This window comes from Phoca vitulina, unplaced genomic scaffold, assembly GCF_004348235.1.
Source record: "Phoca vitulina isolate PV1807 unplaced genomic scaffold, GSC_HSeal_1.0 scaffold11, whole genome shotgun sequence".
Lineage (NCBI taxonomy): Eukaryota > Metazoa > Chordata > Mammalia > Carnivora > Phocidae > Phoca > Phoca vitulina.
Window position 1 is genome coordinate 46,089,477 of NW_022589714.1, and position 25,124 is coordinate 46,114,600.

Consider the following 25,124-nt stretch of genomic DNA (forward strand, 5'->3'; position numbering starts at 1 on the left):
TTCTAAAAATCAATTAATGTAATTCACTGCATTAAAAGACTAAAAAGAAGGTTTTAGATTAATAACTAAAGTAGCATGAAACAGTATTTTTTTTTTTAAAGATTTTATTAATTTGACAGAGAGACACAGCGAGAGAGGGAACACAAGCAGGGAGAGTGGGAGAGGGAGAAGCAGGCTTCCCGTGGAGCAGGGAGCCCTATGGGGGGCTTGATCCCAGGACCCCGGGACCATGACCGGAGCCCAAGGCAGATGGTTAACGACTGAGCCACCCACGTGCCGCGATTTAAGGTTTAAAAAAAGGCACGTTGAAATAAATATATTCTTAGAAAAAAAGACTGAAAATATTATTCTCCCTTAATTGTAGTGTGTGTGTCCATGTTTTTGTTTTTTAAGATTTTATTTGAGAGAGAGAAAGCACGAGAGAGGGGAGGGTCAGAGGGAGAAACAGACTTTAAGCCTCTTCTAAGAAAAAAACATTCTGGAATCGAGGGTCCTGGGATGGAGTCCCGCATCGGGCTCCTTGCTTGGCAAGAAGCCTGCTTCTCCCTCTGCCTGCCACTCCCCCTGCTTGTGTGCTTGTGCTCTGACAAATAAACAAATGAAATCTTAAAAAAAAAAAAGAAAAAGAAAAAAAACTCTAACATTTTCTTGAAGAGTTCCCTGTTTCAGAAACATTTTTCTTTTTTTCCATTTTAAAAGTAGTAACACTTTTATTTTAGAGACTTTGGAATAATCAATAAAATACAATTTAAAAAACACATATTATGGGGCGCCTGGGTGGTTCAGTTGGTTAAGCGTCTGCTTCTTGGGATCATGACCTGAGCCAAAGGCAGATGCTTAACTGACTGAGCCACCCAGGTGTCCCAGAACATTTTGTTTTTCCTTAGAAAAGGCTTAAAACAGTTTAAGAAAAAATTTTAGAAGTTTTAAAAAAATATTACTACATAAGAGATTTCCAAATTCTTCCACTTAGATGAAAGCAGAAATAGGTTTACCAAACAAATTAAGTATTTGCTAGATTAAATATATGGCATCGTTTCTCAAGCAGATTCTTGCTTTAAATCCAAAAGCAATGACTTAAAGCAGAGGCATGATGTGTTTCTTAGAGTACTTGACAGCAAGCATGGTTCTAAGTAACAGGTGGAAGTTAGGATAGGAAGGCGGGCACAGGGATAAAGGATGCCACCTGAGACCCAGGGCACAGGGCACTCAACAATAAGGGCAACGGAACATTCAGATTACCTGGTATATAATTCCCTAAACAAAAAATTAAAAAAATAACAATTCGCTAAACAAATTGTTATGAGCTAAACTGTGTTCCCCTCAACATTTGTATGTTGTTGAAGTCCCAACTCCTAAATCCTCAGAATGGGACTGTTTGGAAATAAGGACTTTAAAGAGGTGATTAAGGTTAAATGAAGTTATTAGGGTGGGATAGGATTTTTAAGAATAGGAAATGAGGGCACAGACACAGGGAGTCATCTACAAAGCGAGGAGGCTTCACAAGAAACCAATCCTGCTGACATCTTGATCTCAGATCTCCAGCCTCCTAAATTTCTGTTGGTTAAGCCAGTCTGTGATACTTTTTTATGGCAGCCCTAGCAAACTAATATACAGATACAACTGCAAAAATTAAATTTCAGGCTCTGCCACCAAAAAAGAGATTTAGGACAAACACATGGAAGGAATCTTATATGGTTTTATGGTAGAGACCGTGATCTTCCTATAGAACTGTAAATCACTAGCTCTTTTAAGGAAGCCAAACTTTCTTTTAATAATCTTGTCAATAATTTACTGCAACTTTCCTCTAATTTTAGTAACTGTATATGCTATACAAATAAAATAATATTTAAATTTCATTCGTATTTGTTACTTCATCTGATCCTTACAACCTTCTCTATGAAACAAATAGAAAACCAAACCCTCTGGTCCCAGTCACAGATCTTTGCACTATACCCCAGTATTTTCCAAAATTTTTATAAGGCTCCACCTGTTTTAGTAAGAACAGAGATAAAGTTTATACTTATCATAAAGCCTTAGTATTTTAACAGTAGGAAGGACAATCTGAATCTAAAGAAAAGAGTATCTTGAAATAAAAAAAAGCCAACATTTCCTGAGAATTTACTGTGTCAAGCACAGTTCTAAGCACTTTACATGAATTAACTTGACCCTAATAACCCTGAGTTAGATAACTACAACAACCTCCGTTTCAGAGACACAGAAACTGATGAGTACTTTATCCAAGTTAATAAAGGAGCTAGGATTTGAACCTAGGAAAGACTGACTTCAATGCCCATATTCCGAACTACCACCCAATGAAGTATAATGAGGGCACTATTGAGCATAAATCTTAATGGCTTTGGAGGCAGGCAGATTTAAGTTTAAACAGTGGCTCTGCCACTTATTAGGGGTATGACTTTGGGCAAACTTAAGCTCTTTGTACCTTTGATTCCTCAGCTCTATAATGGAGATAAATAAGACAATGGATATAAAAGCATTTAGTACAGTGGCACATAATAATGTCTAATTATTAAGCCCTTACCCTTCTAATTCTACTTTCATGAATATACAAGGAGAATCCAACAATGTTTAATTTGAGGACTCCAAGCAAAAATATCAAGAGGTTCTCCTGGGACGCCTGGATGGCTCAGTCGGTTAAGCGTCCAACTCTTGGGTTTTGGCTCAGGTCATGATCTCAAAGTCGTGAGACTGAGCCCTACATCGGGCTCCGCACTGGGCATAGAGCCCGCTTGGGATTCTCTCTCTCCCATTCCCTTTGCCCCTCCCCCACATGTGTGTATGCGCATGTGCACTTGTGCGCTCGCTCTCCTTCTCAAAAGAAAAAAATATATCAAAAACTTTTTTCATCCATACTTATTTCCTCCCTACATTCCAGAAATGCATATACTATTTCATTAATCTCATTTCCCCTAATATATTAAATCAGATTCGTAGTTAGATCAGTTTTATATTGTCTCCCACAGAATACCTAATAACTTCGATAAGAACAAGTATAGTTATTCAACTTCAAAACATTCTGGACATTGCTCAAACATCTAATATTTAATAAAAATTCACCAATGTACTTATCTTAACCTTTACTGAATTTTTAAAAAATATTAAGTTTGTAATATCTCTTGGGATTAGAAGGTAATTGTTTGCTCTTATTTGAACTTTTACTACTATTTCAAGCTTCAGAGTCCTCATTTTAGCACTCCCACTCCATGATTTATATGGTTACATCACATTCTCCTTCAGTCTCCATTTTTCCAGAAAATACTGCTTTTGTAGTCATGTGGAGGTCTCTAGATTTTCTCTACTTATAACTGGATTTCTTTCGACCTTTTTAATTTTTGAAGCATTCTTCTTGAGAAGACTTAGCAGGAAGAACACTGGGCTAGGAGCCAGGGGTCCTCACCTCTGCCATCTCATCTCTGATTCTTTATCTGAAAAATGAGAGGACTGCACTAGATAAATTTGTAACAGGTTTCCTTATATCTCTAGGCTTCATATTTTCATGATTCTGGGTCTTCCCACTAGAAGTCATTCAGCATTCCAACAACTTTCCTAAACTTTTTACTCCAGTTAGCCAAGGAGGGGCAGACATGTTCAGATTCAGGGGTAGGGGGAAAGAAACAATAATCAGCAAGTCCAGGGCTATAGGAGGAAAGACATGATATTTGTGGACCAATTAGAAAAAGATTAATAAGAGATAGGAGACAAAAAATATGTCAAAACCAGAAATCAAACAGCCTAACTCTAACCTCACCCCTACGTATCTATTTAAGAGGAACTAGAAAAAGCTTTCAGCAGCAGAGGTTACTTAGCCCTCATTTCCGTTTCAAGGGAGCAATGCAACTGTGTGCCATCTTTGCAATATTGTTGCTAAAGTGGCCCCCTACAGGCTTTCCACAAAATAGGCATTACTGGGGTATTTGATGACTGAATTAGAGTTCAGCTGAACGGAAAGCTCTCATAAATGCTACCAGTACCGCTAGGTACCATGAAATCTGAGGACTCAAGTCCATGGAAATTACATGGCATTGGCTGCCCTGGTTCTAACGGGAAGACTGAGACTGAGCTCGCTGGGATGGTAAGATGTGGCCTGATGACACTGCGTAAATTCTGAGGATACTGGAAGCAGACCCCAGAAGGAAAAAGTACAGATTAACAGGCACCGGCTATCTCTAACCCAAGGCAATATCAGAATATGTATGAAAGTCATTTCCTACCCTGGTGTCAGAGTCCAAGAAAACACTAGCTTAAGTTTCCCTCTGGAGAGGCCAGCTTCTTGGTTTATGACTGGTTGGAGGGGAGGGGAGAGGAAATCAACAAACGGATGACGGAGTTGGGCAGTTGTAAAGATTCTCAGGCCAGCCCTATGGTGGTGTTGCTCAAAGTGTGGCATAACACCCCAAGGAAGGGGGTGCCTGCTTAAAACGCAGTTTCAGGGACTCATCACAGATCTCGAGAATCAAATTTCTGGGAGTGGTACTGGCATTTTTAAGGAGCAAACTTACATTTGAGAATTACTACCCCAGAATGGGAGTGGGGGTGGGGGTGGGGACGGGATAGGAACTGAGGTGAGGTTCTCTTGACTCTGGATTCATTACATTTGACTACACCATTTTGTTTTGGGGACCATTAAAAAAACCCCTCAATTTCTCAGGTAACAGAGGCAGCTAGCTGTCTAACAGTTCACAGGAGCACAATGAAAGGGCCTGGAAAATGCATTTCCACAAACTGGTTAAAGAGTTCCTCCCAGGCCTTGTTTACCGTGTTTGTTTGTTCACTGGTTTCTTGTTTAAAAATAAACCGGTCCAACCCAGGAATTTTCAGGAAGAATCACAAATTCCAAAATAGAAGAGGTTTTTGTTTTTTGATAGTGCAGAACTAGGCTTGTAAACCTGAAGTCACTGTCTGCTCTAAAAAGGGTTTCACTTAAAAGAAGATCCCCGGTTCAGGCTCTGCCCAGCTCTTCTGCCCGCAGAGCTACTAATGAAAGCCAGTAATTTGTGGGTGGCAGAGAAGGCAGACTCTGAAGCAGGGGTGGGGAGCGAGCACGACGCACTCTCCGCTCCAGAGTTTGACAAGAGGCCCGAACTACCTGATTTTTAATGAGTTCCATTAACTGCCAGGGAAAAAGGCGTCTGCAAAGGCGTTCTCAAGAAACACGCCGCGGTTACCGTCGTTTCTCTGCCGGGGGATGAAAACACCCCAGGCCTGCACAGAACAGTCAAGTTACACTTTAGCTGTCCCCCGCGACTGCGTTTACGATTTCCATATAAGGTGACACCCCCTTTCCCGGATGGTAAGACTTTATCCTCAGCACGAAAACGGGCGGCCGAAACCCACTTGCGGACATTTTTCCTCGCGATGATTTTAGTCCCGCGGCCTTTCAACTGGGGTCCGACCCGGCGGGCGTCCGCCCGAGCGGCGGCCTGAGGAGACGGCCCCACCCCCCCGACACAAAGGCAAAGCCCGGGCGCTGCCCGCCGCCACACTCGCCCTACCGGGTTCCGAGCCACACTTACCTGACGCTCCCCGAACCCGCCCGGGAGGCGCGCGCACCCGGCGCCGCGAGAAGCCGCCGCGGGGACCCGCCGTGCCGCAGCAGCGCGCGCCCCCCGCCTTGGCCGGCGCGGCCACGCGGCTGAGTCAACCTGCGCTTCACATTAAGAGTCCCCTCGGCGCGCGGGGCACGCCGGGAAGGCTGGGCTCCGGACCCTCCGCCTGGGGCGGCCGCTGATAGGTGCCCTCTTTCTTTCCCGACACGCCCACCCGCCCGAAGGAGGACGCTCTCGCACCTGCACTGCTGGGGTGGATTCGATTTCTGAGCTGCGGATGCCCCCTTTCAATTATTAAAGGTAGTTTACCTGAGTTGTAAAATAATCTCGCGCAGCCCCAGGACAGCTCATGCTCAAAGAAGATTGTGGAGCACCTCGATCTCTCCACGCATTTGGGGAAGGGGGTAGGTAGTAAGAATAACGGAGTTCCTTAAACACGTTTTGCTTAGAAGCCCCTATCCTGGGTTTGCATTCTGACCAAAGCAGGAAAAAAAAAACCACCCACATTTTTCTCAAACTTTGAATTAATGAAACCACATGGTAGATATAGCAAAGTTGAATTACAAATTTTAAATCAACCGAAAGCAAATTATTGGAAAATTGGTTGTGTTTCGAGTAAAATATTTCAACAAACATATTAACGTATGGTCCATGTCCAATAAAACGAGTGCTGAAAACATGAAGGAAATAGTATCAGTCCTTATTGTCCTGATTTCTAGTGGCTTTTGTATTTTTAAAAAGTTATAAAGTTATACTTATTATGCAAACAGTTTTATTTTAAAATTGCTGAAAACTGGGCACCTGGGTGGCTCAGTGGGTTAAGCGTGGGACTCAGTTTCTGCTCAGGTTGTGATCTCAGGGTCCTGGGATAGAGCCGGCGTAGGGTTACCCGCTCAGGCCGGGGGGGGGGGGGGGTGCGAGGAGTCTACTTGTCCTCCCTCTACTCCTCCCTCCCCTCTCATAAATAAAAATAAAATCTTTAAAAAATTTTGTTGAAAACCATGTAAATTAATAGCATGATTTCTTAAATTCTGAGTCAACTTTTTTTTGTTACAAAAGTCTCTAGAAACTAATTTGAGGCCAAAGATTAGGATTAGAGTTGAAGTGGAAGGAATATGAGGAAATTGTTTTGACTCTCATTCTAATAGGTTGCAAATGGTTGCTGGATACTTGTAGAGCAAAACTGCGTTATCAGGGTCAACAACTTTAACTTTAAAAACTGAAGCTATACATTTTTTTCATTATAATTTGACTTTTAGAGGTCTTCGAGGATCTTAGGATCCAAACTTTACATCAAAGTAACCCAGAGGATTGTTCAAACTAATACCTTTATTTCCATTTCTGTAAAGTACAATGTTATGCCTGAGGGCAGAAAAGAAGGAAAGGAAGAAAACCTTCTTGATATTCCTGCAGGATAGTTCTTGAAGTAAATTCTTCCTTTCTGGAAAGTTTTCTCTGTGCAGATTTGTAACACAAAAATCTGGCACAAAGATCAGACAATCAGGCTAATGACTGTGTCTTTTAATTAATAGTTAAGACTAAATTGTTCTTTGTCTCTACTTTCATGTAATGAATAGCATATCAGATCTAGCAATTTTGGGGGGTAGACACCAAGGAGATGAAGTATGAGGAATATATATTCATAGAAAGCACTGGTGTATGCTGATTTTTATCATTCATTTGTAAGTTAATGCCTCTCCAAACCTGAATCTCAGATGCATTTGTATCTGAAGCTGAAACCCTTTCTAATGTCAAATTGGCAGACCTGGAATTTTCCATTGCCATAATGGCTAATTCAAAAGGCAATACAGTTCATCCAATTAACTGTGTTAAGTCTCCTTGAATATGCTGTCTACTACCAGCAAATATTACAAAGCACCTTTTCCAATATTTCACATCACTTAAACTTCTCAACAACCCTGGGGGATAGATTTTATTACTCAGATTTAGACATGAGGAAAACAAGACATAAACAAGTATCTAAGGTCATTAAACTACAGAGTGGTGCTGGTGGGCTGAGAACCTGGATCATCTGACCCCCAAATTCTTGTTCAGCACCCACTGAGCATATGGCAATTCTCCCTAATTGCTTCCAGGTGAACTCCTGAGAGCTTCCACGAGGCACCTTAAATGCCTTCAGCTGTCAACACCAAACAACTCCATCTTAGAATGAAAATATTTTTAAAGTAGTAGCTGGTATCAGTTATTGAATAAGAAACTAATTATCCTTTCTACATCATATGTAGTAAATGTAAAAACAATGCAAAAATTCCAAGATTTCTGAACTCTCAATTATATTTGCATTTTTAAAAAAGATTTTATTTATTTATTTGACAGAGTGAGACACAGCTAGAGAGGGAACACAAGCAGGGGGAGTGGGAGAGGGAGAAGAGGATCCCTGGGATCATGACCTGAGCCTAAGGCAGATGCTTAACGACTGAGCCACCCAGGCACCCCTATATTTGCATTTTTTTAAAACTAAATGATTTAGGTTATATGATTTCTAGATCACTGCAGACGTGTAAAATGAGACTTTTTGAAAGACTAATCACTTTCATTTGGAAGTCCAAAATTGTGCTCAAATATAGATGTAAATAACTATTTAATTTCTGACTTTCTAGAGGGGGGCTGGAACCCTGCAAAATAGATTCACAAGAATCCTTTTTCCTTTACTCTATCAGTTCACCTTTGTTAACAATCACTTCATGAAAGCCGCAAAGGCTAGTGACCAGCTGGAAACAAAGACTGGATCTTGAAAACACAATCAACCAGAGGATCATGAATTTTAAGTTTCTAGTGGCTAGAATTTGCTACTGGATCTTTATTAATATACATCTGCTTAAATACAACTTCAGTGAACCTTATAGTCTCATTTATAATGTCTCATCTGCAAATTCAACAAACACATAGCACAATCCAAAGGTATAGGATCCTAAGAGAATTATGTAGATAACGATTGCGGGATTTCTCCTCTAAAGGAACTTTCAAAAGTTAAGTTTGGTTATTTGGGTAATCAAATAAGAGATAAGGGGAAGTGAATCTAGATAAAGTATTCCACTATTAAGTAAAAGAGAAATGATAGAATATCCCAGTTTTTTAACTCCCTGTGAATTAATAGGTATAGGCATTATGCCTCAGCAGCTCCTAAGATCATAAAAAGAGAGCTGGACGTTTTGTACCTCCTGAGGGAAGACCACACCACCACTTAAAACGCTGCTAAAGAGATCGAACCTAGATCTGATGCAGACTTGAGATCCAGCTGCCAGTTTGTAGGAAACACAGGAATATGTTGAACTGTGCCATGATCATGCAATCTGCAAAGTCCTGACAGGGAAACTCTACAACTCAAAGGGTCTCCATTTTTTCAAGCGATAAACCGTTAAGTTGAAAAAAAAAAAAATGACTTAAAAGATTTCAACCAAATTTTTAAGTGTGTTGTATGTGTTGCGGGGAGACTATACTGTCTGGGGTGAACATTTGGGTGGAGAAACCATTAAAGAAAAAAAGTGAAGGTGATACTATAAAGGTTAGGATCATGGTAACTTACAAGATGGTGATGGCAGGGAGTGATTGAGAAGGGACACTTACTTGGAAGGAACTTCTAAGGGGAGGTAGCAAAGTTCTGTTTCTTGACCTGGTGATGGTTAGTTACAAGGGTGTTTGCCTTAGAATAATTTATTAAGGTGAACATTTCCTTTATAGTGTCTTCTGTTTCTGTGTTTTATTTTATGATGAAGAGATTTAAAAAAAGGTTGGAGGGACAGGCTAGTCCTACCCAAGAGCTGAAATATATTTTCTCCACACCTAGCTATTTGCAAATGTATCCATTTGGTTTCCTGGAACATTATTAAGGTGAAATTATTTTTAAAAGAAAAATGCTTTAAAAAACCCCAAATCCTTTGAAAGACAGTCCACATTGTAATACACTTTTGAATTTTATTTAGATATTGTCTTCTTTTAGAAGGTAATGGACAAGTAGGTAGTAGAGTGTATTTTGAATGTTAGAGAAAAGGTGAATGGAATGATGAAAGATAAGGAACAATTTCTTGAAACTTAATGGTGGGGTGCCTGGGTGGCTCAGTTGTTAAGCGTATGCCTTCGGCTCAGGTCGTGATCCCAGGGTCCTGGGATCGAGCCCTGCATCGGGCTCCCTGCTCGGCGGGGAGCCTGCTTCTCCCTCTCCTGCTCCCCCTGCTTGTGCTCTCTCTCCTGCTGTATCTCACTCTGTCAAATAAATAAAAAAAAAAAAAGAAAGAAACTTAATGGTTAAATTCCAGTAATGGTCAGGAGAGTAATCTATAACATTACCCATTAGAGACTTTGCCAAGGGCAAGAGCTCCCTCCCTTACCCACCCACATGTGAGGACAATTCATCTCAGAATTCTATGACTTTTTAAAAGGACATAGAATGCTCAGCTTGAGATTCAAGAATCAAATAAACCTCTGTAAATAGAAGTACTGCTGGGAGTCAGAATGGAGGAGTCAGAAAATGTAGAAATATGTTAACCTGGGGCTTCAGCAGAGGCTGGGTGTAAACTGATAATATGTTTATCTCTCATTATTCCTGTTACAGTTTACAAACAGACTCTGACCTTCCAAATCCTATGCACCAGCTCTGTCAACACACATTGCTTCTGTTTATGAACACAAAAGTCTCATTCTTGAACCCAGTATGGAGAATGCTGGGAATATTTTTTTTAACTTCATACGAGTTTTTTTTTTTTTTTTTAAAGATTTTATTTATTTGACAGAGAGAGACACAGCGAGAGAGGGAACACAAGCAGGGGGAGTGGGAGAGGGAGAAGCAGGCTTCCCGCGGAGCAGGTAGCCTGATGTGGGGCTCGATCCTAGGACTCTGGGATCATGACCTGAGCCGAAGGCAGCCGCTTAACGACTGAGCCACCCAGGCGCCCCAACTTCATATGAGTTTTAAATGAACTGCATCTGAAAAAGAAAACAAACAAGGCCCCAAAATATACATTCTTCAAACTAGGGTTTGAACCAGTAAACTTTAGGCTTGCAAAATAGACTCTAGTTACCCATTGAGGCACCATAGAAAACCAAGAGATTCTCTTATCTTACTCAAATCCTACCTCCTCCTTTCCCCAAACGTTCAGTAACTGATATAAGGCAAAATCTGTTTACCAAAGCATGTGTCCTGGCCCCTTACCTCCACTCCTTGGGAAACTTTATAATGAAAAACAAACAGGGAAACCTGGGTGGCTCAGTTGATTAAGCATCTGCCTTTGGCTCAGGTCGTGATCCCAGGGTCCTGGGATCGAATACCATATTGGGCTCCTTGCTCAGTGGGGAGCCTACTTCTCCCTCTCCTTTTGCTCCTCCCCCCCTCATGCACACACACACACACACACAATCTCTCTCTCTCTCTCAAATAAATAAATAAAATCTTAAAAAAAAAAGAAAAACAGACAGTAAGATAAATAGGAACTAGGTAGATTCAGAAAGGTTTCTTCTGCTTGTTAACCAAGGGCCCAAAGTGTTCTTGTTTATTTAGAGTTATGATGCAACTTGGAAGCACATCTGTGTTTGTGAATGTGCAAACTACACGAAAAAGGAAGTACAAAAACATGAAGTGATATCAGATTCATAAGGCAGTATGACGTAGTGAAAGAAAACATTGGAAAAAGAGCCAGATGACCTCAGTTTCAGGCCATTCCACCAGTTACTGGCTGAGCAAGTCATGCATAAGCTTGGGTTTCCTAATTTGTAACATGATAACTGACCCACCTTTGCCTTGAGGTTGTTATGAGGAAGAAAACATAGTCAAAATGTATGCAAAAGTATATAATCTCAAAGCACTAGAGAAATTCAAGGTACTATTAGTATTAATGTTATTTTTTTACTTAAAACAATTTTTTATTGAAGTATTGACTCTTAACGTCATATACAAACATTCCCATCCAAACAAATATTATCTTTAAAAGGAACACCCAAAGACTTTTTTATGAGATAAAGTTGTCCTCCTTAATGTATCAAATATACTGCTTTCCTTAACATGCAGTTTGAGTGAAAATAAACTTTTTTTTTTTTGAAGATTTCATCTATTTATTTGACAGAGAGAGACACAGCAAGAGAGGGAACACAAGCGGGTGGGGGGGGGCGGGGAGAGGGAGAAGCAGACTCCCCGCGGAGCATGGAGCCCCCGATGCGGGGAATCCTAGGACCCTGGGATCATGACCTGAGCTGGAGGCAGACGCTCAACGACTGAGCCACCCAGGCGTCCCGAAAATAAACCATGTTATGATGACAAAATAGTTTCGGTATTTTCTCTTTTTATCCATAATCATTGGTAACAGTTGAGTTACTTTTAAAGAGAATTTAACATCTTTTCTTTTTTTTTTAATTTGAAATTTTTCTTTAAATTCAATTTAGTTAACATATAGTGTATTATTAGTTTCAGGGGTAGAATTTAGTGATTCATCAGTTGCATATAACACTCAGTGCTCATTACATCAAGTGCTCTTCTTAATACCAGTCACCCAGTTACCCAACCTCCCTCACCCACCTCTCCTTAACATCTTTTCTTAAGAGGGCATTTGGTTCTCTATCTGATGTGTGCTTTCTAGTGCAGTTTTTAATGGTGCAGTAAGTAATTGCCCTCGTAGATTCTTATTTTTAAGGGTTGCATGCATGCACGCACGCACACACACACACTCCCCTGGCTGAAGGAATTACAGGAAATTACTAACTCAGCCCTTCCTCAGCCACTCTTTGATTATTTTTTTTTAAACGTAAGCCCAAAGTAGGGCTTGAACTCACAACCCTGAGATCAAGGGTCACATGCTGTTTCGACTGAGCCAGCCAGGTGCCCCCAACCACTCTTTTTTAATCACATGATAGCAACATACAAACAAGGTTGAAGAGAGCAATTTCAGAAAGTTCGTCTTTGGAATACTACTCAGCCATCAAAAAAATGAAATATTGCCATTTGTGACGATGTGGATGGAAGTAGAGGGTATTATGCTAAGCGAAATAAGTCAATTAGAGAAAGACAATTATATGATCTCACTCATATGTGGATTTTAAGAAACAAAACAGAGGATTATAGGGAAGAGAGGGAAAAAATAAAATAGGATTAAATAAGAGAGGGAGACAAACCATAAGAGACTCTTAAGCATAGGAAACAAACTGAGGGTTGCTGGAGGAGAGTAGGGGTGGGAGGATGGGGTAACTGGATGATGGACATTAAGGAGGGCGCGTGATGTAATGAGCGCTGGGTTTTTTTTTTTTAAGATTTTATTTATTTGACAGAGAGAGCACACGCAGGGGCAGTGGCAGGCAGGGGGAGCGGGAGAGGGAGAAGTAGGCTCCCGGCTGAGCAGGGAGCCCAATGTGGGTCTCAATCCCAGGACCCTGGGATCATGACCTGAACCGAAGGCAGACGCTTAACCGACTGAGCCACCTAGGCGCCCAGCACTGGGTATTATATAAGACTGATGAACCACTGACTTCTCTACCTCTGAAACTAATAATATATTATATGTTAATTAATTGAATTTAAATAAAAATTAAAAAAAGGAAAGTTTGTCTTGCTCCCAGTTTTGGAAGCACTTAACACTTAAGTTTAGATAGCAGTTTGGGGTATTCTCTCTTATTCTTTATTGTAAATGCTGGTAGGCCCTAAGATGTTGAAAATTAGTAGATGTTTGGGCCTTGGAATGGAGACATTATACAAGTATCCTTTGCTTTTTGAAAGTTTGAGTTATGCTACTTTGCTTTTACAAAAGAGCTACGTTAGTAACTGTTTTGCCAACTGAAAGAAATCTGAAGAGGGTTTTCGTTTTTTACAAGAAAAAAGGCAAAAAGCAAAAATAGCACTCAGCGTTTTTTTGCAGCAAATCGCTGAAGCAGCGTGCACTGAGCACAAGTTTCTTCCCGCCCAACTACGCTCAGCATCTCGGCATCAAGGTGCCATGGCTTTGAACTGTGTCTGGGAGCATCTGTGCTTTATCTCAATTTATTTTGTGCTTTTGTTAGCAAGATGTGTCCTTAAGGTATCAGGAAAACTTAAGAGAGGTTATTTGCTTGGGTCTGGGAATGCTCAAAAATTTTTCCACATAAATTACTGGTGATTTCTTCTTCTTTATGCCATCTTGGGTCATGAAAGTTTTCATAAGAATGCTCTACTTTCAGGTAGTGGGGGAAACCTGTACTTAGAAATTGACTTTGAGGGCGCCTGGGTGGTTTGGTCATTAAGGGTCTGCCTTCAGCTCAGGTCATGATCCCAGGGTCTTGGGATCGAGCCCCACATTGGGCTCTCTGCTCAGCGGGAAGCCTGCTTCTCCATCTCCCACTCCCCCTGCTTGTGTTCCCTCTCTCGCTGTCTTTATCAAATAAATAAATAAAATCTTAAAAAAGAAATTGACTCTGAGAAGGAGTCAGATGAGAGAAGGCTGATCAGGGATTAAAGAGATCAGGCATCTGGTACCAGCCTGGTCACCTGTGGGTCAGTCATTAGCTCTATGTCTCATTTCTTTTTGTCTAAAAGTTAGGAGCTTTTAAGGGTGCCTGAGTGACCCAGTCAGTTAAGCATCTGCCTTTGACTCAGGTTATGATCTGGGGTCCTGGGATAGAGCCGAGCCCTGCATTGGGCTCCCTGCTCAGCGGGGAGCCTGCTTCTCCCTTTCCCTCTGACCCTCCCCTCCACTCGTTCTCTCTCTTTCTCTCTCTCTCTCAAATAAATCAATAAATCAATAAATCTTTTTTAAAAAATAAAAGAAATTGTAGATCAAATGATAGCTGCCATTTATTGACCACCTTCCATAGGGTAGTGTTAAAAGATAAACTGAGGCACATTAAAAATTTTAAGAGTTTACAGCCATAAAAAAGAATGAATCTTGCCATTTGCAACAACGTGGATGGACCTAGAGAGTATTATGCTAAGTGAAATAAGTCAGAGAGAGACAAATACGGTATGATTTCATTCATATGTGGAATCTAAGAAACAAAACAGATGAGCAAACAAAACAAGCCAACTCACAGATACAGAGAACAAACTGAAGGTTGCCAGAGGGGAGGAGGGAACACATGAAATTGGTGAAGGGGATTAAGAGTACAATCTTCCAGTTATAAAATAAGATGCGGGGATATAACATAGAGGGTAGGGAATATAGTCAATAATATTATACCAACTTTGTATGGTGACAGAGGTACTAGAGTTGACAGTGGTGACAGTAACTAGAGTTACTGGGGTAACTATTTCATAATGTCTGTAAATATTGAATCACTGTCTTATACACTGGAAACTAATACAGTATTGTATGTCAGTTAGTCTTCAATAAATATACATAAATTAAAAAATTAAGAGTTTATTTTCTAGTAGAGAGGAGCTCTGAGGAGTTGTAAAAATGAAAGACTTACAGGCAGAAAGGAGGAGGAACAAGGAAGTTATTACTAGGCAAAACAACAGGTTGGTTGTTGCAAAGTTACTTTCCTTGAGTGGGTTTCAGGGGGCTCTATTAGGCAGATTACCTCACTAGTGCTGATCCGTGATTCCTGATTGACTGGTTTAAGATTCCATTCCTGAGAGAGCCAAACCTATAATTAAGTCTCCATTTGGTGACATGGAACTTAGCATAAGCAATTCCATTTTGGGCCTGTTGTCTTGTTTTTCACAAGTAGGCAGATAGTAGCTCTAATTCTCCTAGCAGCCTGGCAAGACAGGGTTTATTAGTCCCATGTTACAGATACAGAAATCAAGGCTCAAAGAGATGAAGTTAGGGGCGCCTGGGTGGCTCAGTCGTTAGGCGTCTGCCTTCAGCTCAGGTCATGATCCCAGGGTCCTGGGATCGAGCCCCGCATTGGGCTCCCTGCTCAGTGAGGAGCCTGCTTCTCCCTCTCCCACTCCCCCTGCTTGTGTTCCCTCTCTTGCTGTGTCTCTCTCTGTCAAATAAATAAATAAAATCTTAAAAAAAAAAAAAAAGAGATGAAGTTTTTTTAGGTCACATTAGGTGAACTCCATGGAACCATTTTAGCTTTGAAATTCTGGGATTACTGAGAAAATCCCACCCCTTGGGTTTCATGTTTCTGTTTTAGAAATTTCATTGTTTGGGATTCAGTCATGAAATGCCAAATGTGGAAGGGGCCTTAGAAATCATCAGTGTCAGGTTTTTCAATTGTTAAGAAGGAAACTAAGGTCCAAAGAGGATGAGTGATCAGCCCATGGTTGTAATTTATTTTTCCTTCTGAGTTTGCCTGTAATGCTCATTGTAACCTGATTCTACCTGGGTAGAAATATATATAGGGACGTGTGTCAGGAGGTGGAATTTGGCCTGGGCTCCAAAAGCTTCTTAAAGATGACCTTGGTTATGTGTGTAAATATTGTCTGTCCAAATAAGCAGGATTTCCAGGACCTGAAGGTCACTGGAGGACAGTCCTTTTCGTTGGAGAGGTATAAATTGAGGTAGTGAAGCTTTCATCTAGGATCACAGATCACTGAAAAGTCAAGAAAGAATCATGCATAATTAAAAAGCAACTTAATTTAGCTGTTAATGTGTCATTAGAATAATCCTTAAAAAATTAAGCACAAGTATAGATCTATTTTTACATTTAAAAATTAACACTAAAAACAGGATACATTTCTGTAAATAATGAACTTTCAATAAACATTATAAGTATTATGGCTAGCTAAGAGGTAGAATTCCCATGGAAGGAGGAGAGAAGAAAGAAAGTGGGAGGCAATATTAAGTTAAAGAGAAAAAAAGGGAAGAAAAGGAGAGAAACATGGGAAGAAAACTTAGAGCTAGAGAGAAGGAAAAGAAGAATGACTAAGAACAATTAGGGAAGGAGGCACCTGGGTGGCTCAGTCAGTGAAGCATCTGACTCTTGATTTCGGCTCAGGGCATAATCTCAGGGTTGTGAGATGGAGCCCTGAGTCAGGCTCCGTGCTCAGCCAGGGAGTCTGCTTGTGGATTCTCTCTCCCTCTGCCCCTCCCCCACCCCGCTGGTGCATGCATGCTCTCTCTCTCTCTCTCAAAAAAAAAAAAAAGATTATAAAATGCTGGGACAATATAGAGAATAAATTATTTTAAAAAATAGGGAAGGAGAAGGAGGAGTCAGAGAGGGAGAGAAAAACTGGAAGTGGAGAAAAGGAGGAAGCTGGTCTTAGAAGGGAGAGAAAGACAAGAACAAAGAAGACTCTCCCAGGAGAGATGAGTTAAGAGGGTTCCTTTTTTCATCAACAAATGTTTATTGCCTACTGTGTGCACTCTAATAAATTCATGTCTTAGGAGAAATACAAATATGCGTTACTCTGCTGCAAGGAGAGTTAATGATTTTATTTCTTTAGTAACCTTTCCATCTTCTGAGTATGAAAAGTAATTTATGCTCATTTAGAAAATTTGGAAAATAAGGAGTAGAATAAAGAATCTCTAATTCCCTTTCTTTGGGAAAAGGGAGGGGGAAGAATCCCTAATTCTAGCCTATTGACATTTTGCTGGCTTCTGTTTTGCATTCTTTCTGGTGCTCAGTTTGAGGGGCAGCAGCTACCCAGGGAAAGCTCTCCTGGAGATGGCAAGAAGTACAAAACGGCAAACAGAGACACACACTAGGCCCCTTCAGGTCCAGGTTGGAGCTAGCACACTGTCATTACTGTCCCAGTCTCATGAAGCTATTGATATAGATCTAATTTTATATCATATAAAAAGTAGAACTTCCTAAGTATAACATAAATTTATAGTTGTACTTTTACCTCTTCTGGGATAATGTAAGGGACTTAGAACACTTTGAAAGTCACTTTTTAATTTTTATTGATTTATTTTATTTTTTAAAAGATTTCATTTATTTATTTGTCAGAGAGCAAGAGAGCACAAGCAGGGAGAGTGGCAGGCAGAGGGAGAGGGAGAAGTAGGCTCTCTGCTGAGCAGGGAGCCCGATGTGGGGCTCGATCCCAGGACCCTGGGATCATGACCTGAGCCAAAGTCAGATGCTTAACCGACTGAGCCACCCAGGCATCCCTGAAAGTTACTTTTTAAAACAATTCTGTTGTCATACCTTGTCTTCTCTCCTGGAATGACATGTATGGTTAATAGGAACTATGTACAAATCCAATTTTTAAAAAATCTATATAATACCCTTCTCATAGAGGAGAATGAAAGGAAAGTAATTTACAATAGCAGTTACCATAAAATAATATGTATTTCAGTAACACTACTCAGACGTAATACAATAGAAGACTCAATTAAGTAGTCATTTGGTTGCACCTATACATAGAATCACTGGGAATGTGACAGCCACAAATATAGTCTGATAAGGTATGTTACATTAGGAACTCGATTACCATGTGTGGTGTTGTAGTCTATGATTTGGTATTCTGATATAGTAAACAAATTTTGGTAAAGATCAGAAAAACAACAATTAAAGTATGTTTCTTTTGATTTCTCTGAATTTATGCTGTAATGCATTCTTAGAAAATCCAGTGTATATAAAACCCATGCAAAAAATCTTTGGATTTATATGTGAAACAGACTTAAGTTCTAAGTATGGATAATAATCCATAATTATACATGGCTTTTTTTAACCTACATGAATATCCAGAGGAGCAGTACAAATATAGCATATAGGTTGTAGGACAGTTTTTTTGTGGGCAGGATCTTGGCAGGCATTGGAGTAGGTCTATGGTACCTGACTGAACCTGTTAAATCTGAATATAACCCCCTGTTAATACCACTATACAAATATGTGACAATGATTTCAACAACACCCTGTAGGGACTGGTACTGCCCACAGTGGAATCCACTTATATATCCTGTACCATAAAGGTTTTGCTCACAATTGTACCTACCACAGTGCCTAGCACATAGTAGGAGTTTAGTAAATATTTCTTTAGTGATTGAACATAAGGGTGTTCTTTTCACTTACACAGCATTTTTCATCTTCTCTAGGATAATGACTCACAAATTCAAATTTCCAGCCCTGATATCTCTTCTGAACTCCAAATTTGTCTTGGCAAATGCTCACTTAACATCTTTACTTGAATGATTTTCAGAGACAGCATTGAATATATCCAACTTAGCATTTCATGTCACCAACACCCCTCTCCCAAATAAAACCTACCACCAAACAAAGCAAAATATTAATTCTATGCTGGAGTTCTCTGGTTTAGTAATGCCACCATAATCCACTTATTTGCTCAACAAAAACTTGGGCATCTCCCTATCATCCTGTTTTCTAAATTTTTTTTTTTCTAAAGATTTTATTTATTTATTTGACAGAGAGAGACACAGCGAGAGAGGGAACACAAGCAGGGGGAGTGGGAGAGGGAGAAGCAGGCTTCCCGCTGAGCAGGGAGCCCAATGCGGGGCTCCGTCCCAGAACCCTGGGATCGTGACCTGAGCCGAAGGCAGACGCTTAACGACTGAGCCACCCAGGCGCCCCTCTAAATTTTTTTTAAAGAGTTTATTTATTTGAGAGAGAGTACAGAGGCAGAGTGAGAGGGAGAAGCGGACCCCCGGCTGAGCAGAGAGCCTACTGCAGGGATCGATCCCAGGACCCTGAGATCATGACCTGAGCCGAAGGCAGAAGCTTAAGTGACTGAGCCACCCAGGCACCCCTCATCCTGTTTTCTAATCAATCAATTCTACTTCTTCAGTCTACTTCTCTCCATTTCCACTGTTAACCACCCTAGCGGATTACTGAAATATAGTCATCTCTTGCCTGCTTGCAAACCCCCTCCATTCAGTAGCCAGAGTGGTCTTTTAAAATAGAAATCTGGTCCTGTCATTCCCTTATTTAAATTCCTCAAATAGCGTCTCACTTCTTTTATTTTTATTATTATTATTTTTTTTCGAGAGAGAGTGAGCAGGGGAGGGGCAGGGAAAGAGGGATAGAGAATCTCAAGCAGGCTCCATGTCCAACGTGGAGCCGCACATGGGGCTCAGTCTCATGACCCTGAGATTATGACCTGAGCCAAAATCAAGAGTTGGAGGCTGAGCCATCCAGGTGCCCCATCTCACTTCTTTTAAGATAAAATCTAAATCCCTTAGCAGGGCATATAAGGCCCTTCATGATTTGGCTTCTGCCTCTATATCTTTCCTTTTGGGGGCTACTTACCCATTATTCTTCAATCACACTGGCTTTCTTTTGCTTTGCTGCTGCTGCTTTTTTTTTTTTAAGATTTTATTTATTTATTTGAGAGAGAGAATGAGATAGAGAGAGCATGAGGGGGGGAGGGTCAGAGGGAGAAGCAGACTCCCTGCTGAGCAGGGAGCCCGAGGCGGGACTCGATCCCGGGACTCCAGGATCATGACCTGAGCCGAAGGCAGTCGCTTAACCAACTGAGCCACCCAGGCGCCCCGCTTTGGTTCTTTTTTTTAAATTATTTTTTATTTTTTAAAACTAATCCAGGCACATAATTTAGAAACCAGTCACTGCTAAATAATTTATTACAGGGGCGCCTGGGTGGCTCAGTCGTTAGGTGTCTACCTTCGGCTCAGGTCATGATCCCAGGGTCCTGGGATTGGCCCCACGTGGGGCTCCCTGCTCAGTGGGAGGCCTGCTTCTTCCTCTCCCACTCCCCCTGCTTGTGTTCCCTCTCTCGCTGTGTCTCTCTCTGTCAAATAAACAAATAAAATCTTTAAAAAAAAATTTATTACAAAAATCTTCTTCCTCCCCCCAAATCCCTGCTTTCATCACTATTAGTTTACTTTTCTTTCTTTTTTTTTTTTTTTAAGATTTTATTTATTTATTTGACAGAGAGAGACACAGCTAGAGAGGGAACACAAGCAGGGGGAGTGGGAGAGGGAGAAGCAGGCTTCCCGCAGAGCAGGGAGCCCGATGCGGGGCTCCATGCGGGGCTCCATGCGGGGCTCCATGCGGGGCTCCATGCGGGGCTCGATCCCAGGACCCTGGGATCATGACCTGAGCAGAAGGCAGACGCTTAACGACTGAGCCACCCAGGCGCCCCTACTTCTTTCTTTTGATGAGCCCTTCCCTTCTCAGTGTTTTTCTCTCTTCCACCCCTGCAATTCCTATTATTCAGATATTGTACTTTCTAGATCCTCTAGTCTTATCTTTTTCTTCTTTTGTCAATATGTTTGACTTTTAACAACTTCAAAGATGGTTTTCAACCACATAAAAATACTATTCAGAAATTAATCTCCCTAAGCTGTTAAAAGAAGAATAAAAAGAAAATTATAATATTTCAGCTGATACATTTTATTACTGTAGTTAAAAGTCTAGCAAATTTTAGCAGTTGATTGAATAGAGGCTATTGCCGCTTAACTAAATATAAATCTTTTCAAATCACATACATTTAAAATATTTTAATTCTTTTTTACATACCTTAATTGTCTGACTGACAAGCCTTTCCAAGTACTTGTGCATTCATTGTAAGCCTAATAAACTTATAAATATGAGTGATTGTTAGTTCTGTTATATGCCAAATTCTCTTGGATATCCCAAATATAGGTTTGATTTCACTTGACCTTTATACACCCAAACTCTTTCACTAAAACTAAGGAGGATTTCAGTTATATCATTAACTAATTTTCAATCTGATTAGGACTTATGATAGCTACCTCACTTTTTTTTTTTTTTAAAGATTTTTTAAATTTATTTATTTGACAGAGAGATAGTGAGAGAGGGAACACAAGCTGGGGGAGTGGGAGAGGGAGAAGCAGGCTTCCCGCGGAGCAGGGAGCCCGATGCGGGCCTCGATCCCAGGACCCCGGGATCATGACCTGAGCCGAAGGCAGATGCTTAATGACTGAGCCACCCAGGCACCCACTACCTCACTTTTTAAAAAAATATTTATTTGACACAGAGAGAGACAGCGAGAGAGGGAACACAAGCAGGGGGAGTGGGAGAGGGAGAAGCAGGCCTCCCGCTGAGCAGGGAGCCCGATGTGGGGCTCCATCCCAGAACCCTGGGATCGTGACCTGAGCTAAAGGTAGGCACTTAATGATTAAGCCACCCAAGTGCCCCAATAGCTACCTCATTTGACTGGATTCAGCCAATGTATTGACTGCTTCATTCTATTTTGAACTATTTTCGAAAGAGGCCACAACTGAAGGGAAACAAAAGCAAAAATGTCCCAATTGCAAAGGCTAAAGAAATAAAACAACCAAATGCAATGTGTGAACTTTGGATCCTGGCTTTAAAAAAAAAAAAAAGAAAAACTGCTATAAAAAATGCAATGTGTGAACTTTGGATCCTGGCTTTAAAAAAAAAAAAGGGGGACTTCATTAAGATAAAAAGCTTTTGCACAGCAAAGGAAACAGTCAACAAAACTAAAAGGAAACCTACAGAATGGGAGAAGATATTCGCAAATGACATATCAGATAAAGGGCTAGTATTGAAAATCTATAAAGAACTTATCAGTTCTTTTTATATATATATATATATATTCAACACCCAAAAAACCAAAAAAATCCAGTCAAGAAATGGGCAGAAGACATGAACAGACATTTCTCCAAAGAAGACATACAAATAGCTAACAGACACATGAAAAAATGCTCAAAATCACTCTGCATCAGGGAAATACAAATCAAAACTTCAATGAGACACCACCTCACACCAGTCAGAGTGGCTAAAATTAAGAAGTCAGGAAAGAACAGATGTTGGCAAGGATGCAGAGAAAGGGGAACCCTCCTACACTGTTGGTGGGAATGCAAGCTGGTACAGCCACTCTGGAAAACAGTATGGAAGTTCCTCAGAAAGTTAAAAATAGAATTACCCTATGACCCAGCAATTGCATTTCTAGGTATTTATCCAAAGGATACAAACATAGTGATTCAAAGGGGCACATGCAACCCAATGTTTATAGCAGCAATGTCCACAATAGCCAAAGGATGGAAAGAGCCCAGATGTCCATCAACTGATGAATGGATAAAGAAGATGTGGTGTATGTATACAAAGGAATATTACTCAGCCATCAAAAAGAATGAAATATTGCCATTTGCAATGATGTGGATGGAACTAGAGGGCATTATGCTAAGCGAAATAAATCAGACAAAGACAAATACCATATGATTTTAAGAAACAAAACAGGTGAACGCAGGGAAAGGGAAGGAAAAATCAAGTAAGATAAAAACAGAGAGGGTGGGAAACCATAAGAGGAAACAAACTGAGGGTTGCTGGAGGGGAGGTGGGTGGGGGGATGTAACTGGGTGATGGGCATTAAGGAGGGCTTAATGAGCCTCCTTGATGTAATGAGCACTGGGTGTTATATGCAACTGATGAATCACTAACTTCTACTCCTGAGACTAATAATACACTACGTTAACTAAATTGAATTTAAATAAAACATTTAAAAAAATATGTTGTGCGGTAAAAGAACACACTCACACAACAACAACAAAAGAGGCCACAATTCTTACAGAATTAACATAAAGGTCTATAAAATTTTAGATCACTCTCATGACTTTTATCCCTAAGTTTTTATTATGAAAAATTTCAAACATAATGAAAAATTGAGGATATGTATATTCAACACGGATATAACCGCTACTTAGATGCAACAGTAATCAGCATTTTGACATATGTACTTTATTTTTATAACAATTTATTATGAAAAATTTCAAAGTTGAGAGAATAGTATGATCAACACCAGTATATCCACTATTTAGATTAAACAATTGTCAACATTTCCCCATATTTGCTTTATCTATTTATTTAACTGTTTTGCTGACCTATTTGAAAGTGGTAGATAACATGATATTACACCCCCAAATATTTTAAAATGCAACTCCTAAAAAGGACAATCCCTGTATGCCTGTAATAGCATTATTGTGTCCAGGAAAAGTAACAATAATTCCTCAATACCATTTTTTATAGCAGTTTTTCTTTTTTTTTTTTTAAAGCCAGGATCCAAAGTTCACACATTGCATTTGGTTGTTTTATTTCTTTAGCCTTTGCAATGCCCTCCATCTGCGTACCATTTTATCTCCTTATAAGACTAATTTTTTAAAAAAGATCAGCCAGTTATTTTTGTAGAATGTCCTCATGACTTTTTCTGACTTGTGTCAATTTCCAAGTTCATTCTATTTCAGAGGATTTCTTTGTCTTTATCGTTCAATATATAATTTTTTACTGAATTTTAATGAATTTTAGTATTTGTAATTTTTTTTTTTAATTTTTTTTTTTAAAGATTTTATTTATTTATTTGAGACAGAGAGAATGAGAGAGAGAGAGCACATGAGAAGGGGGAGGGTCAGAGGGAGAAGCAGGCTCCCCGCCGAGCAGGGAGCCCGATGCGGGACTCGATCCAGGGACTCCAGGATCATGACCTGAGCCGAAGGCAGTCGCTTAACCAACTGAGCCACCCAGGCGCCCAGTATTTGTAATTTTCAACTGCTCTTCCTTGCTCTTAGACTATTTCTTCTTTTAGCATCCTGTTCTTGTTTCACAGATAAAATGATTTTCTGATGATACTATAATTTCTTTGAAGTATTTTTTTAAAGATTTTATTTATTTGTCAGAGAGAGAGTGCACAAGCAGTGGGGAGTGGCAGGCAGAGGGAGAAGCAGGCTCCCTGCTGAGCAAGGAGCCCACATGGGGCTTGATCCCAGGACCCTGGGATCATGACCTGAGGAGAAGGCAAACGCTTAGCTTAACCAACTGAGCCACCCACGTGTCTCTTTGAAGTATTTTTATGCTCCCTGCATTGTCTCTGTTTTTTGTGATTCCTTTTCTCTCCCTGATTCTTACATGTTGGAGGTTTTTTACTTTTTCATGTTAAAGTTTTCCCTCTGGTATCTGGTGATTTTTATCCATTCAAATTTTAAGAGTGAAGTCCTAAAAGCTGAGCAGAGGCCCTGAGTGTGTGTTTGAGTCTTGCTAATTGAAGGCTTTTCCTTTGGGGACCCCCAAATGTCAGTATCTGTGGCTCTTTTTTCTGGCATGGTTCATTTTTTTCCTGAGAAGTACCCTTTATTCTTTGCTGGAAGTAGAACTTGGTGGCAAAGTTCTATGTCTGAGCAGAAGAAGCAGAAAAAGCCTCATTTTCAGTTTCAGACTTAATTCCTCTTTTTTCAGTCAGATATCTCACTCTCACTCTGATCTATGCCTCGTGTTGCCACATCTAGAACTCCTTTGGTTTACTTTCTCTAGAGGTGACATTTCCCGTTTCCTGCAGAGGTAAAAGCAGTAGCCTGATTATATCAGGTGGAGTGGGGACGTCGGGATCTGTCCACGTATTAAACAGATTTTCAAACAAATCTCCCTTTTCAGCATTACACTCCTCCCACCTCCACTCTAACTTCCCTCTGCACTTTACTTCTAGTTCGTGAGTCTTTCCAGGGCTCCTCAGGGTGACCTGCCTTGCTTCTCCTTGGTTTCTCCTTCTCCAACCACTTAGGCTTGACTTTCCTTGAGTCTGCTAAGTCCTTCACCACCCTCAATCCATTTTCAATTTTCATGTATTGTGGTTTGGGGTGACTACCAGTTCAACTACCAGTTCAATAAAGATGGAACCTGTATTTTTCTTTTTCCTTCTTATTATTTTTGAGAGAAGTGGTATGGGGAAGATCTCAGCTATCTTGAATTGAAAAGTCTCCACTGTTTTTATTTTTAGTTCTTCAACTGCCTTGAAGTCTTTAC

At 40.4% G+C, this 25,124-nt stretch overlaps 2 protein-coding genes across 4 annotated transcripts in view; one reads left to right on the forward strand and one right to left on the reverse strand.

Annotated features, from left to right (window-relative positions):
• The window catches only part of KCTD20 (potassium channel tetramerization domain containing 20), a 37,286-nt gene extending 31,687 nt beyond the window's left edge, over window positions 1-5,599 (reverse strand). For 2 of the 3 annotated variants that reach the window (XM_032409930.1, XM_032409928.1), the window contains exon 1: window positions 5,535-5,599. The gene's annotated coding sequence lies outside the window, so the exon portion shown is untranslated. The remainder of the gene's footprint in view (window positions 1-5,534) is intronic. The other variant, XM_032409929.1, reaches the window with a different exon arrangement.
• The window catches only part of LOC116635650 (serine/threonine-protein kinase 38), a 128,568-nt gene that overhangs the window by 74,601 nt on the left and 28,843 nt on the right, over window positions 1-25,124 (forward strand). The gene's annotated exons all lie outside the window — the stretch shown is intronic.